General features: G+C 42.8%; 1 long non-coding RNA gene across 1 annotated transcript; it reads left to right on the forward strand.

The window, feature by feature from the left end:
* Positions 1-7,347: 7,347 nt before the first annotated feature.
* On the forward strand, positions 7,348-19,052 carry LOC308676548. Its single transcript, XR_014028314.1, has 3 exons — positions 7,348-7,441; positions 12,946-13,260; positions 18,616-19,052. It is a non-coding gene; the product is annotated as an uncharacterized lncRNA (long non-coding RNA).
* Positions 19,053-25,485: the final 6,433 nt, after the last annotated feature.

Below are 25,485 nucleotides of genomic sequence, written 5' to 3' on the forward strand. Positions count from 1 at the left end.
TTGGCAGAAGCTGGGATGAGTAACAGGCGCTCACTCTGTTATGCAGCACTCAGGATTCGACCCACTAAACTGCCGACCTTCTGATCGACAAGCTCAGCATCCTAACCCACTGAGCCACCACATCCCTGAGGTACTAATACCACTCTATAAAGCCTTAGTAAGACCATACCTAGACCGGTTTTGGTCACCACACTATAAAAAAGATGTTGAGACTCTAGAAAGAGTGCAAAGGAGAGCAACAAAGATGATGAGGGGACTGGAGGCTATAACAGAACAGTTGCAAGAATTGGGTATGTTTAGTCTAATGAAGAGAAGGATTAGGGTGACATGGTAACATCTTCCAATATTTGAGGGACTGCCACAAAGAAGAGAGGTCAACCTATTCTCCAAAGCACCTGAAGGCAGGACAAGAAGCAATGGATGGAAACTAATCAAGGAGAGATTCAACGTAGTAATAAGGAGAAATCTTCTGACAATGAGAACAATCAACCAATGGAACAGTTTGCCTTCAGATGTTGTGGGTGCTCCAACACTGGAAGCTTTCAAGAAAAGACTGGACAGCTATCTGTCAGAAATGGTATAGGGTCTCCTGCTTAAGGAGGAGATTGGACTAGATGACCTATAAGGTCCCTTCCAACTCTGTTATTCTATGTTCTATGTTCAAATAAAATTTAGGACCGAGTTAAAATACTACCGTATTTTCCGGCGTATAAGACGACCCGGCGTATAAGACGACCCCCCAACTTTTGAGAAGATTTTCAGGGGTTCAAAAGTCGTCTTATACACCGGAAAATACGGTAATTGTAAAATAACCCAACCAGCATCAAATATATAAAATATAAAATCCAGGATATAAACTATGTAGAAATGTAGTATAAATACTAATTTATAATAAGTATAATATCTAAGATTACACCAAAGTAAAAAAATATCTATTAATATCAGCAAAATATCTATGGAAATTCTCAGTTATCCAGGTCATGGTTGTCCCAAAGGTGCTTTTTTCAAAAGGCAACTGAACTTGTTTTTCCTTGAAAATATATATTCCTTGCAGTCATCTGGTCATTTGCACTCTTTCTGAGACTTGTTGAAGCCACTTGGAGGTTGCCTCAGGGTCATCTGAATACCAGTGTTACAACACAGTCCTTTCAGCAGTTCCAAGAAGCTTCCACACCCATTTGCACTATTCGGGTGACCCTGAGGGCACTGATAAACCTCCAAGTGGCCTCAACGACTCTCAGGGAGAGTGGTAATAACCAGGTGACTGCAAAGAACATACATCTTCAAGGAAAAACAGGTCCAGTTGCTTTTGAAAAAGCACAGTTGGGATTATCAACAAATTAGTATTATTTAAAATTTAAATAAATTATAGTTCCAGGGATGCATTGCAGGATAATGGCCCATCCGAGTTCGGCTCTGCTGTGCAAAACCTAACTACTTGCACTTTAACAAGGGGTAAAGGTAAACGTTTCCTCTGTCCAGCTGTGTCTGACTCTAGGGCAGGGGTGTCAAACTCAGTTTCATTGTTAGGGCTAAATTCATTTAATTTTACTTTTAACTTTTGTAAGTTGTATTTTATTGCCCTGTACACCACCCTGAGTCCTTTGGGAGAAGGGCGGTATAGAAATTCAATAAATAATAATAATAAAAGTTATTATTATTATTATTATTATTATTATTATTATTATTATTATTATTATTATTATTATTATTACTATTATTGAGGGCTGCATCAGGATTGCAGTTGCCCTCAGGAGGCCGGGCGGATATGGCCAGGGTGAGCGTGGCCTACTGGGTGGGCGTGGCTAGAGTGCGTATGGCCTACTGGGTGGGCGTGGCCAGCTCTACATCGTTCGCATCAAGGGTGCCTATGGGGGCCTGGGCAGGAGTGGGACAGATCTGAGGGTCTCTGGCAGAAGGAGGGTCTCTGGGCCAGGGCCAAGGCAGTGGGGGCCGTTCCCTCTCTGTTTCCAGGATGGCTTCGCAGGCCACATGAAACCACTTCGCGGGCCAGATCCGGCCCCTGGGCCTTGTGTTTGACATGTCTGCTCTAGGGGCTGGTGCTCATCAGTTCTTAGCCAAGGCAGCCAGCATTGTCTGAAGACTTTTCCGCAGTTATATGGTCAGAATGACTATACACCAAGGGGCACAGAATGCTGTTACTTGCCCACCAAATGGTACCTATTTATCTACTCACATCTGCATGCTTTTGAACTGCTGGGTGGGCAGGAGCTTACTTTACTAACACTAACTATTAGTTTACTAATAGTTAACTAACTATTAACTAACAGGTGAAGTATCAGTACCGCTTTATAAAACTTTAGTAAGGTCCACCCCTGGAACAATGCATCCACATTTTGATCACCACATTACAAAAAAGATATTGAGATTTCGAAAAAGTGCTGCAGAGAACAGCAATTAAGAGGATCAAAGGTCCAGAGACCAAAACATATGAAGAATGGTTGCAAGATGTGGGTTTGGCTAATCTAGAAAAAAGAAGGGCTTGGGGTGACATGATAGCAGAATTCCAGTATTTGAGAGGCTGCCACAAAGAAGAAGGGGTCAACTTGTTTCCCAAAAAACCAGAGGGCAGGACAAGAAACAATGGATGGAAACTAATCAAGGAGAGGAGCAAGTGGGAATTAAGGAGAAACTTCCTAACAGTGAGAACAGTTAACCCGTGGAACAGTTTGCCACCAGAAGCTGTGGGTGCTTCATCACTGGAGGTTTTTAAGAAAACACTTCACAGCAATTTTTCTCAAATTGTATAAGGTCTCCTACTTGAGCAGGCAATTGGACGAGAAGACCTTCCCAGTTCATTCCAGCTCTATTCTATTCTATTCTATTCTAATTCTATTCTATTCTAATTCTATTCTATTCTATTCTATTCTATTCTATTCTATTCTATTCTAATTCTATTCTATTCTATTATTATTTCTATTCTATTCTATTATTATTCTATTATTATTTCTATTCTATTCTATTATTATTCCTATTCTATTCTATTCTATTCTATTATTAATTCTATTGTATTCTATTATTAATTCTATTGTATTCTATTGTATTCTATTCTATTCTAATTCTATTCTATTCTATTTCTATTCTATTATTAATTTTATTCTATTCTATTATTATTTCTATTCTATTCTATTATTAATTCTATTCTATTCTATTTCCATTCTATTATTCCTATTCTATTCTATTCTATTATTTATTCTATTCTATTCTATTCTATTCTATTCTATTCTATTCTATTCTATTCTATTCTATTCTATTCTATTCTACGTATTTCTATTTCTATTTCTATTTCTATTCTATTATTATTTCTTCTATTCTATTCTATTATTATTTCTATTCTATTCTATTCTATTATTTCTATTCTATTCTATTATTAATTCTATTCTATTCTATTCTATTCTATTCTATTCTATTCTATTCAGAAGATGACTACGTCAACACCCCAGCCGTGAAGGAAAAGAGGGACGAGACCTACTTCCTCTATAACAAATTGTCAGTCTCTGAATCATCTTGGAATAACGGCGATACATTCAGCTGTATGGTGGTCCATGAGGCCCTTGAACAGAAGTTCACCCAGAGGAGAATAGCAAAAACATCGGGTAAACGTTGAAGACTCCCCTCAACATGCACTGTCCTCCTAGATTTGTCTCTCACAGTGTTGGATCCAAATCCTTATAAATACTTTACATGCTAATATGTTTTGCTGCTGGCTAAATAAAAGCAATCCAACTCAGAGGTCTCTTAGGTTGTGATCTCTTTTTTTTTCTCAACCAAATTGAAGACTGAGCAAAGTTGAGAGGTGCATTCTGGAATGAAGAGGAAATCGGCAAATTTCTCTGGATATTAGAACAAAGGTTTAAGGTTAATCCTGGGAGAAAAAGGGGTTCCACTCCCCCTATAGGTCCATATATGTGCAAGGAAGGCATCCATCCAGACTAACCACCTGAAGGTCATACTCCTCTGGTCAAACTCCTCCATACACCTCACTTGTTGCAATTTTGTACAGTATGTGCAATAAGACTACTTCCCCTTATCCATTGGCTGTGGTTTACTGTGCCTGTTACTTTTAAATAAGTCCTTAGACTGTCCAATGGTCTTAGTCCACCAGGAGAAAAAAGTGTTCCCATATCTGCATTTTAGTGATAGCAATGTAGGTACAGACTTGTTCCCTACCAAAAGTATTTTGTGAGTCTTACTCCTTTTATAATAATAATAATAATAATAATAATAATAATAATAATAATAATAATAATAATAATAATAATAATAATAATAATAATAATAATAATAATAATAATAATAATAATAATAATAATTTTATTTGTATACCGCCCTTCTCCTGAAGGACTCAGGGCGGTGAACAGGGCAATAGATACTAAAATGCAAAGATACAAAAATTAAGAAAATGGCTCCCTTTTCCCAAGGTTACACTGTTTGGATTCCAGATTGGAAGCACTGTTGCTGTTCTTTGTATTCTTTGTTCTTGCCATCCTCTCTGTATTTGCTAGAAAATGATAAAGAGAAACTGAAATAAAATGCAAACAAAAAAACCAAAATGTATCTGTGGGTAAAGTACAAGGGAACAACTGATGTCATGCACATCGGGCACAATCATTTAATTTTAAATCTTGTATCCTGTATTCTTATTTTTATTGCCCTGTACACTGCCCTGAGTCCTTCGGGAGAAGGGCGGTATATAAATCAAATAAATAAATAAATAAATAAATAAATAAATAAATAAATAAATTATAATGAAGTAATGATCTAATGATGTAATTGGTGATACACAAAGGCCCAAGTGCACTGGGTTCCAGAAAATTAGAGTGCAAGGTCCTTTCCCATGTGGTTCTCCCTCTGCTCACCATACTAGCATCCAATCTTTTGCACTCCCTGGATTGCTCCACTTCTGGCTGAGGCAGGAGCACCAACTTCCTTCTCCATGCAGTCCCAACATGGGTGCCCAGCAGTCTGCAAAAGAGACCTGGGGCAGGGCATCAAAAGTAGATGAGCATGGTGGCTTCAGAGACTAAGAACAGGAGGAGATAAACACATGGCAGCTAGGCTGAGAGGTTTTGAAGGGGTGGCTCATCCAGCTCATTTGCCAATTGTATCCAAGCTCCTGTCTGCCTTCCCAATGCCCTTTGCAGTTCAAGGTTGGTCTACATCCAACTTTGGTGCCTCCACTCCATTGCCTAATATCTTCAGCTAAGCATGGCAGTGTTGGCTGTGGATCTCCAGCAGTTGCAGTCCTGAGGGTCTTAAGGACATTGGTTTGGGAAAGGTTGGGAAGGTCATCATCATCAACATTAGCATCATCATTCTATAGATGTTAAGCTTAGTAGACATCAGTTAAGATGGCAACCCGGAAGCAGCCACCACTCATGCGAGTGCACCAAAATGGCAACTGCTTCCACGAGACAACTACATACCCCATGGGAAAATTTACCCTATTTTGCTTCATTTTAACATGCTCTGCACAGCCCTAGAGATAGCTTCTATAGCACCGTATAAGCCAGGTTAAGGAAGTGCCACAATTGATGGCCACTTCTGGGAGGCAGCAACATGGCCCAGGAAAACATGACTTGCCCTCTACTTCAAAATGTACGTGAGGAAGAGATAGTGGGGCCTGGTGGGGTGGGAATCAGGTCTGTGGTAATCTGGTGGGAGGGCCTGCGGGAACCCAAGGTTCAGGGTTCAAGAGCCACACCCACCTCTGGTGCATCCTGTGGTCCCCTTAACAATGCATGCATTCATTCAGTTGTCGCATCATGGAGAGTAGGGGTAGGGATCTTACGTGAGGCTATCTCACTTAACAACTATCACCACTTGTGACCATAATTGGCAGGCTCCGTTATGGTCATATCTGAAAGATTACCTGTAATTTATGTCTATCGAGATTCTCAGTCATCCAGGTCATAGTTGTCCCAAAGATGCTTTTTCACAAGGCAACTCGATTTGTTTTTCTTTTGGAGACATTTCGCTTCTCATCCAAGAAGCTTCTTCAGCTTAAAAAGAGATGTGAATTGATTATTGGAGGAGTTTGCACTCACTGTACAAACTAAGGAGAGCCATTTTATCCTAGACTTCCTAAAATGATCCAGGATGATCCCGCCTTTGTGAGATCATATGGATCTTAGTAATGAGATCTCAGATCTAGAGCTCATATCTATTTAATACAATTGAATAACTTGTCCTCACTGTTCAGATGAACCCAAATATGTAAATAAAATAAAAAAATAGGGACGATTAATTAACTGATTAATAAAAAGATATAAAAATGTGAAGTGAGTGATGCAAACAGGCAACATGCATAGGTACATGTCAGGAGATTGAACAGCACATGTCCAAATGAAGTCAGAGACACTGACACAAACTTGTAGTTTTATATAAATAAATAGATTTTACATCCATATTTACAGCGAAAAAAGGAACTTGGGGAAACAGGAGCATCATGAGGTAAATCAGAGAAGCATATAGGGCACACAAAAGAAAAAAGGCGGGAAAAAAGGGAAACTCCCCCTCCACACCTACAGCAACCAATCACAGCAGGGATTGCCTCATACAGGAGCCAGCATTCTCCAATCAATCAACCACAACTGTGTATTCTGGCTCATTGTACAACTCCACTTTTCCCACTGCAAAATTTAAATATCTTAACATCACTTACAATCTGTTAGGTTTGAGCTTTTTAATAACCTATGCAATAGATAAATAAATCACTGGTAAATGAAATAATTACACATATATATCACTACTGCCCATAAGATATACAGTATGCACATTTTAAGAAGACAGATTCAGTTTGTTTTATGCCCCAGAATGCCTTTACCTCTTATTCAGATAAAAACATAAATGTATTAGAATAGAATAGAATTCTTTATTGGCCAAATGTGATTGGACACACAAGGAATTGGTCTTCGGTGCATAAGCTCTCAGTGTACATAAAAATCATAAGTGATAAATCATAGTCATCGTAAACACACGTTCAACATAAATCATAAAATACAAGTTAGTCATAGTCATCGGATTTTTTAGTAAAGCATTATACAATAAACCATAACAACAAAAACAATTATCTGGAAATTTTTGTGGGTCAGATTAATGTCAGGTTCACTTTGACAGCTTTGCCTTGTCTAGTGATTAAACTTTTGGACTTTCAAAAAAAGTGTCTAAAGGAAGAAAATGGGGAAGTTTCTCTGTGGTTGATACTCTTTTGTCTGTTTTTAAGATGGCACCTTTTGGACCCCAAATATATCTCTTGGACCTCAGTGCTCTTGTTTTTTTCACACCTTCACGCCAACTCAAAGAATATGACCAGTTGGAAAATAACATCTTTTTGGGGACATTCTTTAAGAAGAAAGTGAGGGGAAAATTCTGAGACAGACTACAGATTGGCCCTGAGGTGAGGCTGGTACTTGGCTTGGTAAGTACAAAATTCATCAAAATTTGGGGCTTGGAGACATCAAAATGCAGAAGGTTAAGATAATTTGAGAATCTCTGTGGAGATTCTCAGTGATCCATGTTGTCCCCGAAGATCCTTTTTGAAAAGGTAACTGGAGTTTCTTTGTTGTTTCCTTATAGACATTTCGCTTCTCATCCAAGAAAAGTCAATTTGCCTCTTCAAAAAGCATCTTTGGGACAAGAATCATTTGAGGTTTCTCTACAGGTGCTGGATAGTAAAACTTGGTCTTCCATACATCCCAGTAGTGAAAGAAGCAATGGAATGGGATTCTTGCTATCAGGCTTAATACAGCTTTTAAAGGGATTGCAATCCATCACAATCCCTTAATCTCAGCTGAGCCTCGCAACTGGGAAGTGGGAAACTTGTAGTAGTAGCAGAAGTTAACGGTCCTCGTGTTCCAGCTTATGATCCAACTTCAGTTGAGTTTGGCAGGTAGCAACCCATTTACACTTACCTGCCATGTTCAGTTGGGAACTGAGGAAGAAGTTAGATAACAGGGGACGATGAAAATCTTTTTCTGTTTGTTGGCTTCTTCCAAGTTGCTTATCCACCCTCGTGCTCTATTTTAGCCTTAAGTAAAGGGATCTGAAATTAACTGTGTGGTTAAATCCTCATGTTTCAGATTATAGTCCAACTTCAGTTGGGTTTGGCAGATGCTCTCTCTCTCTCTCTCTCTCTCTCTCTCTCTCTCTCTCCTCTCTCTCTCTCTCTCTCTCTCTCTCTCTCTCTCTCTCTCTCTCTCTCTCTCTCTCTCTCTCTCTCTCTCTCTCTCTCTCTCTTTGTAAGATACTCAAAGATTTACTTAACAAGGAAGATCCTTGGGCTGGAGAGAGGTTTCAGAAAGCCTCAACCAAACTCAACTGAAATATGTTTTTAGAAGGAGACAAGCTGAAGGTGCAAGCTGAAGGTGCAGCACAGGATCACCTAAATAACCTCACATTCCAGATACTTAATTGGGAGATTTAGGCCTTACCAATCAACTCCAGGTTCTGCTCGTGAAAATCAAAGAAGAGAATTGGTAGCTTCAGATGAGAGCTAGTGTGAGCTAACTCAGCATCTGCTCCAGGCTCGATTCTCAAATGGTAGCATTTTTATCTCAAATTTGAATTCTAGGGTATGGGTGCCTTGAGGTAGCTCATGGGGGGGATCAGTTTCTTTTGAGTTAAGTGGTAACCATCCATGCTGGATGGTTCACTGTGCCATCTGTCATCCTAGCTGAATTCAGAAATTAGTCAAACTAGTGGGTGACTATACCCAGCCGGAATCCCAGCTATGATCTTCCTGATGAATGCTGGAGTTGAGAGAAAGTAGCAAGGAATAAGAATATTATCTGGTTGCCAAGCCTGCCTTCTCAGTTAGGAGAGGTGAGTTTGAAGGTGAAAGAATTGGAAAGAATGCGGCTTCAGCCTAAAAAGGTTCCAAGCCTAAAAAGCTCACCCTAGAAATTCTCCGCTTCTCAGTTGAGTAGGTAAAGAAACCTGCAAAGATGTCTCCTACAAACATTATACTCAGCTGTGTGATACAGAAGCTACAAAGCCCAGAGTTCAGCTCAGTTGGCAGGCAGAGGGAAGCTAACTGGGTACCTGCTTGGTGCCCTGGGCACATCCCAAAGATTTTTTGTACTTCTTTGGGTTTTGTGGTTTTTTTTTATTTTTTATAAGACAGCGAAGAGCAAAGAGGAAGCTTAGATGAATGTGCAATGCCTGCTCTCATCTGGGAGATCCTAAACGAAATGCCTAAACGCCCCATCCTTTGCTAACTTTAGGACTCATTCCCGGGGGTGCTTAGCTAGTCCTTCAAAGATGGTTCTGCCCAGATGAGCTGGAGGAAGTTCTGGATTGCTACTAAAAGTTTCTGTCCTCTCAGATAAATGTTAGGCTATAGTGAAGCTACTGGGCTGCAAAAAGAGGCAGCTCACATCTTGGCAAGTGGAAGAGGGAAGGAGACAGCAGGAGCTCGGATGGGAGTAGGTGGCAAGGATGCTTGTTATCAGGGTGATGCTTGGCTGGGAAACTTTTGTGCACAGTCTGCTGAATGTAAGCTCCAGGCCAAGTGCAAGACACCCTAACACCCATAATAATGAGGATCTTCCCTACTGCCAGATTAAAAACAGAACAGTTCTTCTAAATTGACCCTTTTCATTTATAATGGAACTTACTACCTAGAGCAGACTTCCCTAACCTGGAGCTTTGCAATTTATTGCACTGCAACTCCCATCATCCTGACCCTTTGCATGACCCTTGATAACAGGTACAAGGCACTGTTGTTTAGCATCCAGCTTGCCTTCAGAAATCATGGGCACTCCATCACTGCAGATTTTTAGAAAGAGACTGGACAGTCACTTGTCTGAAATGGCATAGGTTCTCCTGCTTGAGCAGGGGGCTGGACTAGAAGACCTCCAAGGCCCCTTCCAGCTCTATTCCTATTCGTATTCTCTTCTATTCTCTTCTATTCCATTCCATTCCTTTCCATTCCATTCTAAAATCACTAGAATTTAACCTTGCTATCCCAATCATGGCTATAAAATTCATTCTCTTTCTTGTTGTTGTTAATTGCGAAGTCGTGTCCGACCCATCGCGACCCTATGGACAACGTTCCTCCAGGCTTTCCTGTCCTCTACCATCTTCTGGAGTCCATTTAAGCTCATGCCTACTGCTTCAGTGACTCCATCCAGCCACCTCATTCTCTGTCGTCCCCTTCTTCTATTGCCCTCAATCTTTCCCACCATTAGGCTCTTCTCCAGTGAGTCCTTCCTTCTCATTAGGTGGCCAAAGTATTTGAGTTTCCGCTTCAGGATCTGACCTTCTGAAGAGCAGTCAGGGTTGATCTCCTCTAGGACTGACCGGTTTGATCGCCTTGCAGTCCAAGGGACTTGCAGGAGTCTTCTCCAGCACCATAGTTCAAAGGCTTCAATTCTTTGGCGCTCAGCCTTTCTTATGGTCCAGCTTTCACTGCCATACATTGCAACTGGGAAGACCATAGCCTTGACTATACGCACTTTTGTTGACAGGGTGATATCTCTGCTTTTTAGTGTGCTGTCTAGATTTGCCATGGCTTTCCTCCCCAGGAGCAAGCGTCTTTTAATTTCTTGGCTACAGTCCCCATCTGCAGTGATCTTGGAGCCCAGGAAAATAAAATCTGTCACTACCTCCATTTCTTCCCCATCTATTTGCCAGGAATTGAGAGGGACAGATGCCATGATCTTGGTTTTCTTAATGTTTAGTTTCAACCCAAGTTTTGGACTCTCCTTCTCCACTCACAAGGAGCTTTCTTAGGAATTGTTTATTGTTGGACTTGTGTAGTATCCACACGTTTGTAGCAACATGAGGTTAAGATAGGTTTTCTCTCTGCAGACTAGCCAAAGTCCCAATATTCTATGAAGCATAACATTTATTTCAGCCCCTTACTGTGGAAATATCAGCTACTACAGATAAATAAGGAGAATGGAATGAGAGAAACGTGGATAAAGATGTTGAAATTCAGGTTTCTGATGGAAAGTTAAATTCAAAAGTGCCAATTCCCTTTTTCATTTGTTCCTTTCTCTTTAGCTTCAGTTTGAATCCAGATGGCCTTTGATAGGCTTTCAGGTTGATCCCCAAGGCCCCAAACTAACCACTTGGTTGCTTGTATCCTGGCTAGTTGGCACACGTAGATGAAATTGTCTTGTTTTGGCAGGGGAAAGGTTTAAAATGGTACATCATCTATTGGGAAAGAGATATTGGTCAACATTCAGTGATAGTGATGGGGTCTCTGAACCCACCCACCCACCCACCCACCAAAGCTGACAGCACTCTGCAGAGAATCTTCCATTTCCTGAATTCAAAACAGAACAAATGGAAGTGGAATCTATCAATTAATCCATTTTACTGCAGATTTCTTGCATACAGTCTGATCCATGCTCCATTTTTTCCATTGCAACTTGCTTGCTTCTTTACTTAAATAATGGAAGGCTATGATAGTTAAAACTGGGGCTCAATAAGAGGAAGTAACGATTAGATTAGGTTAGATTAGATTAGATTAGATTAGATTAGATTAGATTAGATTAGATTAGATTAGATTAGATTAGATTAGGATTACATTAGGATTAGATTAGGATTAGATTAGATTATCTTTATTGTCATTTTTTTTCCTGTGGGCACAACGTCACACGTTAGAAATGAAATTTAGTAGCTCGTTCTCAAAGTGTACATATACATAACACACATTTAAAACATACTATATACAACTTATGTATAGACCTACACCTTTAGCCATAATTAAGTTTTGAAGACGGGACCTTATTTTGACTGCATTGAGTGGGGTTTCTTCTTTTTTGAGGGGGGGTCTTTGGTGCTCTCGAGCTTGTTTTCTTGCAGATGTTTCATTACCCAAACTAGGTAACAACATCAGTGCTAGTTTGCCCTCAGTTTAATTTCTGGTGGGTTGCCCTACCAGGATTTGCGAGAGTTATCTTGGGGATGATTAGGCTGTTTACTGTTGGCTTGTTTGGCAGTTCCTTGATTGGGGTATTGTTTATTTTGATTGTTGGTCTGTTGTTAAACTTGGAGTTAATCTGTGTTCTTCTGGGTGCTGATTGCTATTGGGGGGGCGGGGGTGTTTAGATCTTTTTGTTCCCTTTTCTTCTTCTAAGAAGGCCTTTTTGTATTGGTGCTCTGGGTCTTGATCTGTGGTATATGTAAACCAAAATGAACTATTTAATCCCATAGATGTTGTCTGCTTGTTATTGTGTGATCCTTTGTCTTGAATGGGCAGGACTGTTACCTCTTCCCAAAGAGCCATTTTCCAAGTGCCCAAATTTTGATCACATGATCTTGGGGATGCTGCAATGCCATAAGAGTGAAAAATGGTCTTGCATCACCTTTTTCAGTACCACTGTCACTTTGAATGGTCGCTAATTGAGCCATTGTATATCCAGGTCTACCAGTACCAGCATTTCAAGTTCTGAAATAAAGGCCTGAAAGAGGAACACGGATGTGAATATTCAGAAAATGAATAACCTCGGTTTTGCTTTACTTAAAACAGAATTCTACATCTCATAATATAAAAAAAATATGCTTGAGGTCTTCCCCTGTCCCATGCACTAATTAAATTTTATATTTCAGGTGATTCCGGATGGTGGATCTCTCCAATGGCACCATAGAGCTATTCCACATTTATCTCCCTAATGAAATCTATTTGAAGAATCAAATCAGAAGGGCAGGGCCACTGTTTCTGGAAAAATCTCTCTCCATAAACTCCCATGAACCATATGGAGCAGTGATTTTCCAACTTGGCAACTTTCAGATGTCTGGACAAACTTCCAGAATTTCCCAGCCAATGGAGAATTCTGGGAGTTGAAGTCCACCTATCTTAAAGTTGCCAAGTGTGGAAAAACGCAGGGTTAGAGTAATGTCTAGAAGCCCTCAGGTCCACTAGAGGATAGATCTACACCAGCTTCATCATCCTGTCTTTATTTTCCCCTGCAGATCCTCCCAAAGCCCCCTCTGTGTTCCCATTGACTCCTAGTCACGAAACCCGGGTGGCCAGGGCACTGTCCACTGCCTCCAATGTGACCATCGGTTGTCTCATCAAAAACTACTTTCCTAAACCAGCCACAGTGAAATGGAATTCAGGTGCCATCACCAGTGGAATTGACAATTTCCCTCCAGTTTTGCAAGCATCCGGTCTGTATACTCACACGAGCCTGCTCACCATCCCCTTCAACAACTGGGAATCCGAGACATTCCAGTGCAATGTCGAGCATGCAGCCACCAATACCAGAATCAACAAAAACGTTGAGCGTGAGTCCAGCAAAATTGCTCTTATGTTTGCTTTTCCTTTCAAAGGGCAGATGATGATGATGGATGATGATGATGATGATGATAATAGTAATAATAATAATAATAATAATAATAATAATAATAATAATAATAATAGAATTGGAAGAGATAATAATAATATACAAATTGATGGAGAAAAATTCAGATTGACTGGAGAGGAAGAGTATATACTCTAAGTCAGACATGTCAAACACAAGGCCCGGGCCCAGATCCGGCCCTCGAAGTGGTTTCATGCGGCCCATGAAGCCATCCTGGAAACAGTGAGGGAACGGCCCCCACTGCCTTGGCCCTGGCCCAGAGACCCTCAGATCTGTCCCACTCCTGCCAGGCCCCCATAGGCACCCTTGATGTGAATGATGTAGAGCTGGCCATGCCCACCCAGTAGGCCATACACACTCTAGCCACGCCCACCCAGTAGGCCACGCCCACCCAGGCCATATCCACCAGGCCCCCTGAGGGCAACTGCAATGCTGATGCGGCCCTCAATGAAATTGAGTTTGACACCCCTGCTCTAAGTGATTCTTCCTGCTCTGGTGTGCAAGGAAGAACAGAGCAGAACAGGAGCTGGAAGGGACCTTGGAGGTCATCTAGCCCAACCCCCTGCTCAGGCAGGAAACCCTATACCATTTCAGACAAATGGTTGTCCAATTTCTTCTTAAAAACTTCCCATGTTGGAGCATTCATCACTTCTGGAGGCAGGTTGTTCCACTGGTTAATTGTCTTCACTGTCAGGAAATTTCTGCTTAGTTCTATGTAGGTTGTTTCTCTCCTTGATGGCTTTCCATCCATTGCTTCTTGTTGATTAGGCAAAGACAAAATCAACCCCCTAAGTATGACAATAATGAGTTGGGGGGAAAGATATAGTATTCAGGATAATAGTAGATTTCTGCTTGGAACCAAAAGTCCTACAGTAGAAGAAAATAGCTCAACATGGGGTGTTCCCATTATGATTTGCAAGAACCAGACAACTGGTGTAAAGAGAAAAGATCTGGGACTTTCACATCTGGATAAGGGAGAATCCAGTTAAGCCATTTGAAATTTCAATAATGAGAGGTGCAGGTTTCCGCAAGCTTATTAAACTGCATGGAAGTCTGGAATGTTTTCTAAAATCCATGACGTATTTCAGTGCAATGCGTTTCTAAAGGTTTTATGGCTTTATTATCCTTGAAGGAGCTTCACCAATACGAAACTGCTGTCAAAAATACTGTCAAAAATGGCTGTACTATTATCTCATGCAGATGTGTTGCTGATGTTCCTCATACCATCAAAGTGGAACCAAATTGCTAGCTACAAATGACATTAATTGTAGTCTCCTTTTAAAAACAGCAGTTAAATTACCTCTTGTATGATGATCTATATTGCATCCTTAGGATCTAGCCTAAGATTCTTTAGCCACAGTAGATTTTTAAATAAAAGGACTCTTGCTTTCTCAAGTACTTTATCTGCAGTAATTAGGCAGTATGAAAGTGATCCAAGGCCTGGAGACTAAAACTTAAGAACAGCTGCAGGACTTGGGTTTGGCTAGTCCAGGGGTAGGCAACCTCGGCTCTTTTATGACTCATGGACTTCAACTCCCAGAATTCCTGAGTCAGTTGAGGTTGCCTACCCCTGGGCTAGTCTAAAGAAAAGAAGAAATAGGGGTCACATGATAGTAGTATTCCAGTATTTGAGAGGCTGCCACAAAAAAGAGTGGGTAAAATTATTCTCCAAAGCACCAGAGGGCAGGACAACAAACAATGGTTGGAAATTGACCAAAGAGAGAAGCAACCTGGAATTAAGGAGAAAGTTCCTAGCAGTGAGGACAATTAACCAGTGGAACAGTTTGCCACCAGAAATCGTGGGAGCTCCATCACTGGAGGTTTTTAAAAAGAGATTGGACAGTCGCCTGTCTGAAATGTTGTAGGTTCACCTGCTTGAACGGGGGGCTGGACTAGATGACCTCTAAGGTCCCTTCCAGCTCTACTCTATTCTATTCTATTCCATTCTAAAGTCACGTTTGATTTTGTTCAATTAGTTCAACTGGAATAGAGAAAAAAGTGAATTCTGTCATTTACTTATATTAAAGAAAATTGGTAAATAAGTGAAGTTCATAAACAGAAACGCAGTTTGTTAATGTGCTAAACATGAAGTTTGTTCTTGAATCAATGGTGTTTAGGATGAATATTGTTTGTCTTTTAAGCCAAATTGTGTCAGAGAATCGAATTAAGCCTTTGGCAGTTTAGGTCTTGGTATAACTTTTCTTTTCTTTTCTTGAATGGCTGAAATGAAGAAGGATCTGGAGGCAACATAGAAAAAAAAATGGAGGACATAAACCCCTTTCCTTCTTTTCTTGTACTGGAAGCAGCAAATCCAAACCTGGAGCTGTGGGGACAGGAAACCTCATGGTTTGAAAGGGATTCAGAGAGGATGAATCTTCATGAGAAATGTTGTTGTTAGCTGCGAAGTCGTGTCCGACCCATCGCGACCCCACGGACCACGTTCCTCCAGGCCTTCCTGTCCTCTACCATCTTCTGGAGTCCCTTTAAGCTCACGCCTCCTGCTTCAGTGACTCCATCCAGCCACCTCATTCTCTGTCATCCCCTTCTTCTCTTGCCCTCAACCTTTCCCAGCATTAGGCTCTTCTCCAGGGAGTCCTTCCTTCTCCTTAGGTGGCCAAAGTATTTGAGTTTTAGCTTCAGGATCTGGCCTTCTAAAGAGCAGTCAGGGTTGACCTCCTCTAGGACTGACCGGTTTGATCGCCTTGCAGTCCGAGGGACTCGCAGGAGTCTTCTCCAGCATGAGAAATAATGACCATTAAACCATGGGATCACAAAGCCAAAGGGCAAATAGGACAAGAATGGGTGAAGCAAAAGATATCAGTTAAGGGCTGTTTCATTTTAGAATCTGCTAATCAACTCAATCAATTCTTTCATTTCATTCTTTTTGCTCCTTTTATTGATCAGTATTTCTAAGAAGGTGAACTAAACTGGAACAGGCTTCAGGGAATAACAGGTAGGCTCTGCTTTAAGACTAAACGTCATTCCTATGCCCACAGGATGTGAAGACCAAGAACCGGTGTCTCCTGAGGTCCACCTGCTCCATTCCTCTTGCAACCCGAAAGGCAGTGATGGATTCATAGAGCTGGCATGCTTCGTTAAGGGTTTCTACCCCAAGGAGATTGAAGTTGAGTGGCTGGTGGGCAGCCACCATGGATTGCTGGCTCCTTACACAGAACCTGCCAGGCGTGATGTGAACAAGCACACTTTCAGTACGGTTAGCCGGGTCAACATCACTCAAGCAGATTGGTTGGAAGGAAATACTTACTACTGCCAGGTAACCCATGCGGCGTCACAAACCCAGGTGAAAGGCAGAGCCAGGAAATGTGAAGGTAATCATGATGGAATGCAGACTCTGGTTTGTATAATGGGGAATGGACAAAGAATCAGAAACCAAGGAGGAAGATAGCTAATCCCTTTATAAAGACCTTCGCTCATATAAAAATCCATACTATTTCCAAAGTTCATTGCTTGCTAATAGTTAGATATTCAAGAAAATCCAACATTGCTATTTTTCGGGGATAGCTGGAAGCAAGAATCATAGTTAAGACAGACCGACCTGTGGAATGCTATCCAGTGATAGGAACGGACATCTTAGCAATAAGTAAAATGATCTCAACCAGATCGTGAGACACACTGTTAGTACTAGTGGGCAACGGTTTCTTGCTACTTGATTATTGATATTGAAGTATACGTTTCTACTGATAACATGCTTTCTTCTTTTAAAAGATGATTCTGAGGGATCTTTGCTTTAGGTTTACCGTAACGACTAATCTTTGGAAAGACAGAAACCCTAACCCACAGTCCAGACAATAGGACAATTCACAAATAAAACAGGCAATGTTTTACCCGCATAAGCTCAAGAACTGATCTAGGAAGAAGAGAATAAATTAGATTAAGGGTCTATGGGGAAAAGGAGGGGGGATGTAAGGAATGATGTCAATTTTCTATCCGTAGATGCCAGCAGTCACTTCTCCACTGAGGTTACTGCCTACCTTCTGCCCCCACGGCCAAAAGATTTGTACATAAACAGAAATGCCAGGCTGGTTTGTGTGGTTGTCAATCTGCAACAGGAAGAGGGGTTGAAAATAAGCTGGTCACGTGAGAAGAAAGTTGCCATGCATCCAGAATTAGTGGCGGTGACTGAAGAAAACAATGGAACCTTTACAGCTGTTGGCCGCCTGCCTGTCTCTGCCCTTGACTGGGAATCGGGAGAGACTTTCACCTGTTCGGTAGAATATCCAGGTTTGCCTGGTCCCATCGTGAATACAATTTCCAGGAGCCCAGGTAAGGAGGAAGCAGAGTGGGTCTCCAAGCACAAATGTGATCATTTGCAATACACAATAGAAGTTCAGTTTTCATCACTTATCTCCAGCCATGGATCTTTCTTTAGTTACCTCCCTTGATATCACCACATCTGGGGCCACTGAGCTGCATCCCTTGCTTCTATGACAACTTTTCACAGCCATAATGTAGAATTGTGGCACTCCTAAGAGCTCTTGGGTGGTTAGTTAAGCTGACTTTGTAATAATGCCGCTTGGGGGCTGTATGAAAGCCCTAATAAGCAGGCATATACATAGAATGAAGGCTACTGCTAAGTTTGTAAAGCCGCCCTGAGTCTTCAGAGAAGGGCGGGATATAAATGGAATTAAAATAAATAAATAAATAAATAAATAAATAAATAGTGAATTTGGGACTGGGCTATTTTCATTATGTCCCGGATCCAAACCAAGCAGGTCATTAGGACAAAGTGAGATGTGGCTTTCCTGCGGGGCCACCACCCTCTAATATGAAAGGTCCCCAGTGTAGACTTTGGTTTCCTCTTGTTGCACTGGAGGATCTTATTGAAGGCCTGTGGGAAACCCTTATGCAGCTTTTGATTAAATAATCTTCCAAACACACACACAGAGAGCTGGTATTACAGGCACACCACTGACCAAAAGCGAGACGAACTGTGTGAAATGACGTGACCAGGTGGGTTTTTGGAGTTAAGCGCTTCCGAGGACTTGCATGTCCTGTCTTCCTAATATTAATTACTCCAATTTCCTGGGCTTTTTTTATCACGTTAAGTTCTATTTTGGCTTGGAGTGCTATCTGAACCCTGTGAAATTATAATTGTACCTAATCTGTTCAATCTCACAAATGAACCAGTCCTCACAGGCTGGCAATCTACAATACGTCATGACTTAATATGTGGAAACCCAGTCGCTGCTTCCATAACTTTATCCTAAACTAAACAATATGTGACTTTCTTTATCTTTTTCTTCCCATGTTCACAAAGGAAGGAGGAAGGCACCATCCGTTCACATCTACCCTCCCATCCCTGGCAATTCATTAATCCTCACCTGCTTTATTCGAGGCTTTTTCCCAGAAAATAGTGATGTCGAGTGGCTAAAGAATGGCAATACCATTTCAGAAGATGACTACGTCAACACCCCAGCCGTGAAGGAAAAGAGGGACGAGACCTACTTCATCTATAGCAAATTGTTAGTCTCTGAATTATCTTGGAATAGGGGCGATAAATACAGCTGTATGGCTGTCCATGAGGCCCTTGAACAGAAGTTCACCCAGAGGAGCATAGCAAAAACATCGGGTAAACGTTGAAGACTCCCCTCAACATGCATTGTCCTCCTAGATTTGACTCTCACAGTGTTTGATCCAAATCCTTGCAAATAGTTTACATGCTAATATGTTTTGCTGCTGGCTAAATAAAAGCAATCCAACTCAGACGTCTCTTAGGTTTTGCTCTCTTTTTTTCAACCAAATTGAAGACTGAGCAAACTTGAGGGGTGCATTCTGGAATGAAGAGGAAATCGGCAAATTTCTCTGGATATTAGAACAAAGGATCAGGGTTGAGGCTGGGAGAAAAATTGGTTTTATTCTTCTCTTATCAGTATCAGTTTGAGAGCCATAGATTGGGTCCATACTACTTCTACTCAGAGTTCTTGCACAGCTTCATACCTGTCTAAAGATTTATCAAAATCCTCCACACTTATTCCCAATTGCTTGTGCAAAGAAGACCACTTCTGTTTCTACATGGACTGCAACCTTCTGGGTGCATTTCATTTAACTATCATTATTTACAATTTCCCAATAAGTTTCTCTATAACTCTTGGTCCCTCCATCCTAAATATTTCAACTAGGTACCACCCAATCCGACCCAAATGGAGGTAATAAGTAATCTTTCCAACATCCTTGTAATTGATCTCATAACTCAGACATGTCAAACACAAGGCCCGGGGGCTGGATGCGGCCCACGAAATGGTTTCATGTGGCCCGCGAAGCCATCCTGGAAACAGTGAGGGAACGGCCCCCACTGCCTTGGCCCTGGCCCAGAGACCCTCCTTCTGCCAGAGACCCTCAGATCTGTCCCACTCCTGTCCAGGCCCCCATAGGCACCCTTGATGCGAATGATGTAGAGCTGGCCACGCCCACCCAGTAGGCCACACACACTCTAGCCACGCCCACCCACTAGGCCATGCCCACCCTGGCCATACCCACCTGGCCCCCTGAGGGCAACCACAATGCTGATGCGGCCCTCAATGAAATTGAGTTTGACACCCCTGTCATAACTGCTATAATCAGTGGGAGTTATCATGGCTGGCTAAACCCTAGGCAGTTTACAACCTTGCAATAAAGCAATGTATAAATTAAAGAAAAGGCAACAAAATTAAACCCATTTACTGGAATGCCACATCAAAGGAATCCTAAATCTAAGAAACAGTAATGAACCGCATAATGCACGAGAATACACACAAAATATACTAGCTGAAGTATCTCCCTCCATTTTGCTTCACCTTGAATAGATCATTCAGAAACTACATAAAGACACTACCTAACATGCCAGAACCTAAATAGTAATTCCAAGAACCAATTAAATGGTGATCCTGACCTTGCTTTTTTTCCCATTTCTTTTAAACTTAATCGTTAGGAGGAAAAGAATGTTTTGACAAGCCCAATGTGTAATGATAAGAGAAATATACACCATTTTTTTCCTCATGACTGTGCTCTGGGGACAAGGCATTCATTGCTGAATCCACAAATCCATCTAGGAACCTCTAAGACGGCAACTGTCCTACAGAAACAGTGGGGTAGAAGGTCTGTTCCAAAGATGGCCCACAAACCACAGCTACAAAATAATTTCTGAGGAGTGTGGTTCCAGTTTAACATGATAATTTCCTATGCGCAACTTAAAAAAGCAGAAATGGAAGGAAGGACCATATTCTCAAATTATTCCATGGACTTCTCACATATTGTAGCATGAAGGACTAACAGAATAACAGACTTGAAAGGGACATTGGAGATCTTCTAGACCAACCCCCTGCTCAATTAGGAGACCTTATACCATTTCAGATAAATACTTGTCCAGTCTCTTGTTAAAAACCTCCAGGGTTGGAGCACCCACAACTTCTGGAGGAAAGTCATTCCTCTGATTAATTGTTCTCACTGTCAGGAAATTTCTCCTTAGTTCTAAGGTTGCTTTTCTCCTTGGTTAGTTTCCACCCGTTGCTTCTTGTCCTTCCTTCAGGCACTTTGGAGAATAGGTTTCTCCCCTTTGGAAGCTTGACAATATTTGGACTTCGGTTCCCAGCAGCTGACTCGAGAAACACTAACATACACAATACACAAACTTTGGCCTAATCAGGATCTTTATTTTCATAATATAAATTAGATGGAAGAAAACAAATGCTTGAGGATCCTCTTCTAACCGTGCAATCAAGACTCAAAAAAAACCCCAAAATAAAACCTTTAAGACTAATTGCCTCAAAGATTACATAAGATTTATTCAGACAAACATCAGAAAATGCTCTAAACCTCTCTGACATTTCAAGTGTTATTCTTCAAAATCAAGAAACCACAAATCTTATTTCTAAGCACATTATAACCAACACTCATAATTTTGGGGGGAAAACAAACATTAAGACTTCTCAGACAGTGCAAATTAATTTAAAAACATCTGAATTTGTCAGATTCCCTAAAATAATCTCACACACACACCCATCTTTCTAAGAATCTGTTCTCTGATAGCTGAGGAACAGCACAGAAGAAACATAGAAACTGCTTTACTCAAGAAGCAGGCGAGACAGCAAGTTAACAGTTTAACTTTTATTCGGAACCAGGCAAAGAACAAGGGAACAAGACATCTATTTATACTGACAGCTGCCGGCGGCTTGACCAATCAGGGGTGAGTCTGATCCCGCGCCGTAGTCTCCGCCAATCGGAGCCGTCCGGTTTTGACAGCTCGGAGCTGTCATCTGTAGCGCGTGTTGAACTGTCAATTGTTGGCGCTTGCGCGGTTTCGCCCGGCAGCTTTTGACAGCTGTCAAAAGCTGCCGCGGTTTTACCTCAGCCCTTGTAACTTCTGTTTAACTCACTATAATAACAATTAGTAAATACACAACACCCCTTCCCCCTCCCTCTGATTGAGTTGAATTTACCCCAACTGTTTCTTTTTTGGGTTTCCCCATTCGTAGTCTTTCAGGTATGTGGGAGGTTTCTTTAATCTCTCGGAGCGCCGGGGGGTAGTCTCGGTAGTATGTTCTGGTTCTCTTGGTGCTTCTTGGGTTGGCTCCGGGGGTGGGGGGTTTGGCTCTGCTGGATCTGCGTTGATTGGAGTGGGGTGTTGAAATGGTATGTTCCGGTCAGGGGAGTTTTGGCGTGCCAGTCTTTGCGCCGGTGCTTCTGTCGGTATTTCGTCGTCACCCCTTCCCCCTATAGTTTGAGGACTGCGTTGGCGTAGTTGGTCTATGTGTCTGCGGATGTGTATATTTTGTCCGATGTCAATGATGTAAGACAAAGGGCCTGTTTGTTCGATGACCACCCCTTGTGTCCATTTGTTTCCTCCCCCGTAGTTTCTCGCCCAGACAGCTTGCCCAGTGGTGAGAGTTCTATGATGGAGGGGTAGGTCTGGGTCTGGAGGGGATCTGTCTGGGTGGAGACGGTCCAGTCTGGTGGTCAATCTTTTGCCCCAGCGAAGCTCTGCTGGGGACTTTCCGGTAGTTGTGCAAGGCGTGGTGTGTTGGGAGAGAAGAAATTGTGCCAGTCGTTGGTGCCAGTTGCCGGAGATGATCTTGCGCAGGGCCTCCTTGGTTGATTTTACCATCACCTCTGCCAAGCCGTTCGATGATGGGTGAAAGGGAGCCGAGGTGGTGTGCCTAATAGAGTTCGCCGTTGTGAAACTCTGGAATTCGTAGGAGGTAAATTGGGGCCCGTTATCGGAAACTATAACATCAGGGAGGCCGTGAGTGGCGAATAATCCCCTTAAAACTTGTATAGTGGCCGAGGAGGTTGTATTGGCTACCGGCGCCACTTCGAGCCATTTTGAAAAGCTGTCTACGACAATTAGGAATGATTGTCCCTGGAACGGACCTGCATAATCTATATGAATGCGGGACCAAGGTGACTTTGTCGTTTCCCATCTATGTACGGGCGCCTGTGGCTGAGCTGCTCTAACCAGCTGGCAGGAATAGCAGCCAGCTACGTGTGCCTCAATGTGTTTGTCTATACCCGGCCACCACACATAGCTCCTGGCCAGAGCCTTCATTTTGACGGTGCCCGGGTGCCCTTCGTGGAGGCTATCTAGCACCTTAAGCCTGTGTTTGTCAGGGATGATTACTCTGCAGCCCCATAAGAGACATCCCTGATGGGTGGATAATTCCTTTTGTTTTAAGAAGTAAGGTTGGAATTGTGGTTCCTGGGGTGCATATTGCCAGCCCGTGGTGACATAGCCTAGGACTCTGCCTAGGATTTTGTCTCCCGCGGTAGCTGCGGAGATATCTTTGACAGTTAAGGGGCATTCTGGCAGTTCTGAGATAGCCAGTATCCTTCCAGCTGGTGCTGGGTCTGGGTCAACAATTGGCTGCGGCAGTCTGCTCAGGCCGTCTGCATGGCCCATGGTTTTCCCTGGCCTGTATTCTAGTTTGTATGAATAGGCTGATAGAAATGTAGACCATCTCAGGATGCGGGGAGATAATATTTGTGGTGTTAGCCTGTTTACTGTAAAGAGTCCTAATAGGGGCTTATGGTCAGTGTAAATAGTAAATGGTCGACCATACAGGTAATCATGAAATTTTTTTACGCTGGCCACTATAGCTAGAGCCTCTTTATCGATTTGAGCGTAATTCCGCTCAGGTTTTGACAGCGTTCTCGAATAGAACGCTACAGGGGTCTGTATTCCTTCTTTAGTTAAATGGCTTAGGACCGCTCCGATGCCGTACGGGGAGGCATCGCAGGCGAGACATAAGGGCAGCTGATCGTTAAACAGGGCTACCGTTGTGCTGCTGGAGAGTAAGTTTTTTAGGAGGTTAAAACTTTTATCATGCTCAGGGGTCCACGTCCAAGGTTTGCCCTTGTCTAATAATCTATGTAAGGGTTCTGCAATGGAGGCTTTATGCGGTAGGAAGGTGTGGTAAAAGTTGACTAACCCTAAGAAAGCCTGAAGTTCTTGTTTGTTTTTGGGGGTCGGTGCTGTTTTGATAGCTTTAATTTTTGTGTCCGTGGGGTGAATTCCCTTAGCGTCTATTTTAAAACCTAAGAACTCTGTTGAGGGCACCCCGATGGAGCATTTGTCTCTTTTTAATTTGAGACCGGCCTTCCTGAACCTTAGGAGTACCTTAGTTAGTTTGTCCGCTAGGTCATTTTCTGATTCCCCTGCAATTAGGACGTCGTCAAAATATGGGCAGACCCCGGGAATTCCCTTAAGTGTTTTCTCCATGATTTCCTGGAAGATTCCCGGGGCTGCAGAGATGCCGAATTGAAGGCGGTTAATTTTGAATGCTCCCTTGTGGGTGACTATTGTTTGAGCCAAAGCGGTGTCAGGGGTGACAGGCAACTGTAAATACGCCTGCGCCAAGTCTAACTTGGCAAATATGGCGCCTGACTTGATGGCCGCGAGGATGTCTTTGACAGCCGGTACCGGGTAGGCATGTGCGTTTAAAGCGAGGTTGAGGGTCGCTTTATAATCGGCACATAATCTAATTTGGCCGTTTGGTTTAACTGGGGTCACTATGGGTGTCTCCCACTCGGCCCCTTCTACCGGTTCGAGGACCCCTAAGTTTGTTAATCTGTCAAGCTCCGCTTCTATTTTTTCCCTCAAGGCGAAGGGAACCCTTCTGGCCTTGATTCTGACAGGCATCACATTTGGGTTCAGTTTAAGTGATACGGGCGGTCCCGTGTATTTCCCTAGTGAGCTGTCAAAAACGTCCGCGAATTGACAGCAGACGGATTCCAATTTTGACAGCTGAATGGCGTTGACACCTGTCAACGCTATTCCTAGTGCCTCAAACCAGTCTAATCCTAGCAGGCTTATTCTGTTTTCTTGGGTCACCAAAATAGGAAGGGATCCTTTAAATTTTTTGAACTCTACGGGGACGGAAGCTTTTCCCCGGAGTTTAATGGGCGTTTTCTGGAAGTCGGCTAGGCGGAGTTTGGTGGGTCTGAGGGCGGGCCTTTTCCTACTTCGGTTACAAATGTCCCTGTACGTTTGCCATGAGATTAGTGAGACGGAGGACCCAGAGTCCACCTCCATCTCACAGGGAATTCCATGAATCCGGACGTCCACCTTGATTTTGGGCTTAAGAATGCTGTGGACTGTATGTTTCTCCGCCCTCCCCCTTACATTAGACACTGGGGTTCTGGGGCTGTGCCTAGCTCTGAGTGTATATGGGGCCATACCTTCGGCTGTCACCTCCAGGTCGTGCAGGTTTTCCCGGCTCCGGCTGCGGCACACGGCTTTAAGGTGGCCTGTCTTCCCGCACCCGTGGCATTTGGCACTGCGGAACCGGCACGTTGCCCTAGGGTGGCTTCCGCCGCAACTGGCACACTTCGCCCTGTTTGTCGGGAAGTTGGGCCCCCTCTGATTGTTGGCAGGGCCCCCCTTGTAGTTGCGTTGCATCCTCAGTTTCTCGAACCGCCGTTGCACCGCGTCTATATCTGAGGGGCCATCGTCGTCCTCAGACCCGCTGAACCTGCCGTCTTCCTGGTGCACGGACCCCCGTGGTCCGCTGTCCGGTACCCGTCGGTCGTCTCCGTGGCAGTCTTCGTATGCGATGACTTCCCTAGCCACATCGGTCATTGTCATTTCAGGCTTGGCGATCAGCTTCTTCCTCAGCCGTTCGTCCTTGAGCCCTATGACAATCTGGTCCCGGATTCG

This window comes from Vipera berus (genome assembly GCF_964194415.1).
Source record: "Vipera berus genome assembly, chromosome: W".
NCBI classification, from domain to species: Eukaryota; Metazoa; Chordata; class Lepidosauria; order Squamata; family Viperidae; genus Vipera; species Vipera berus.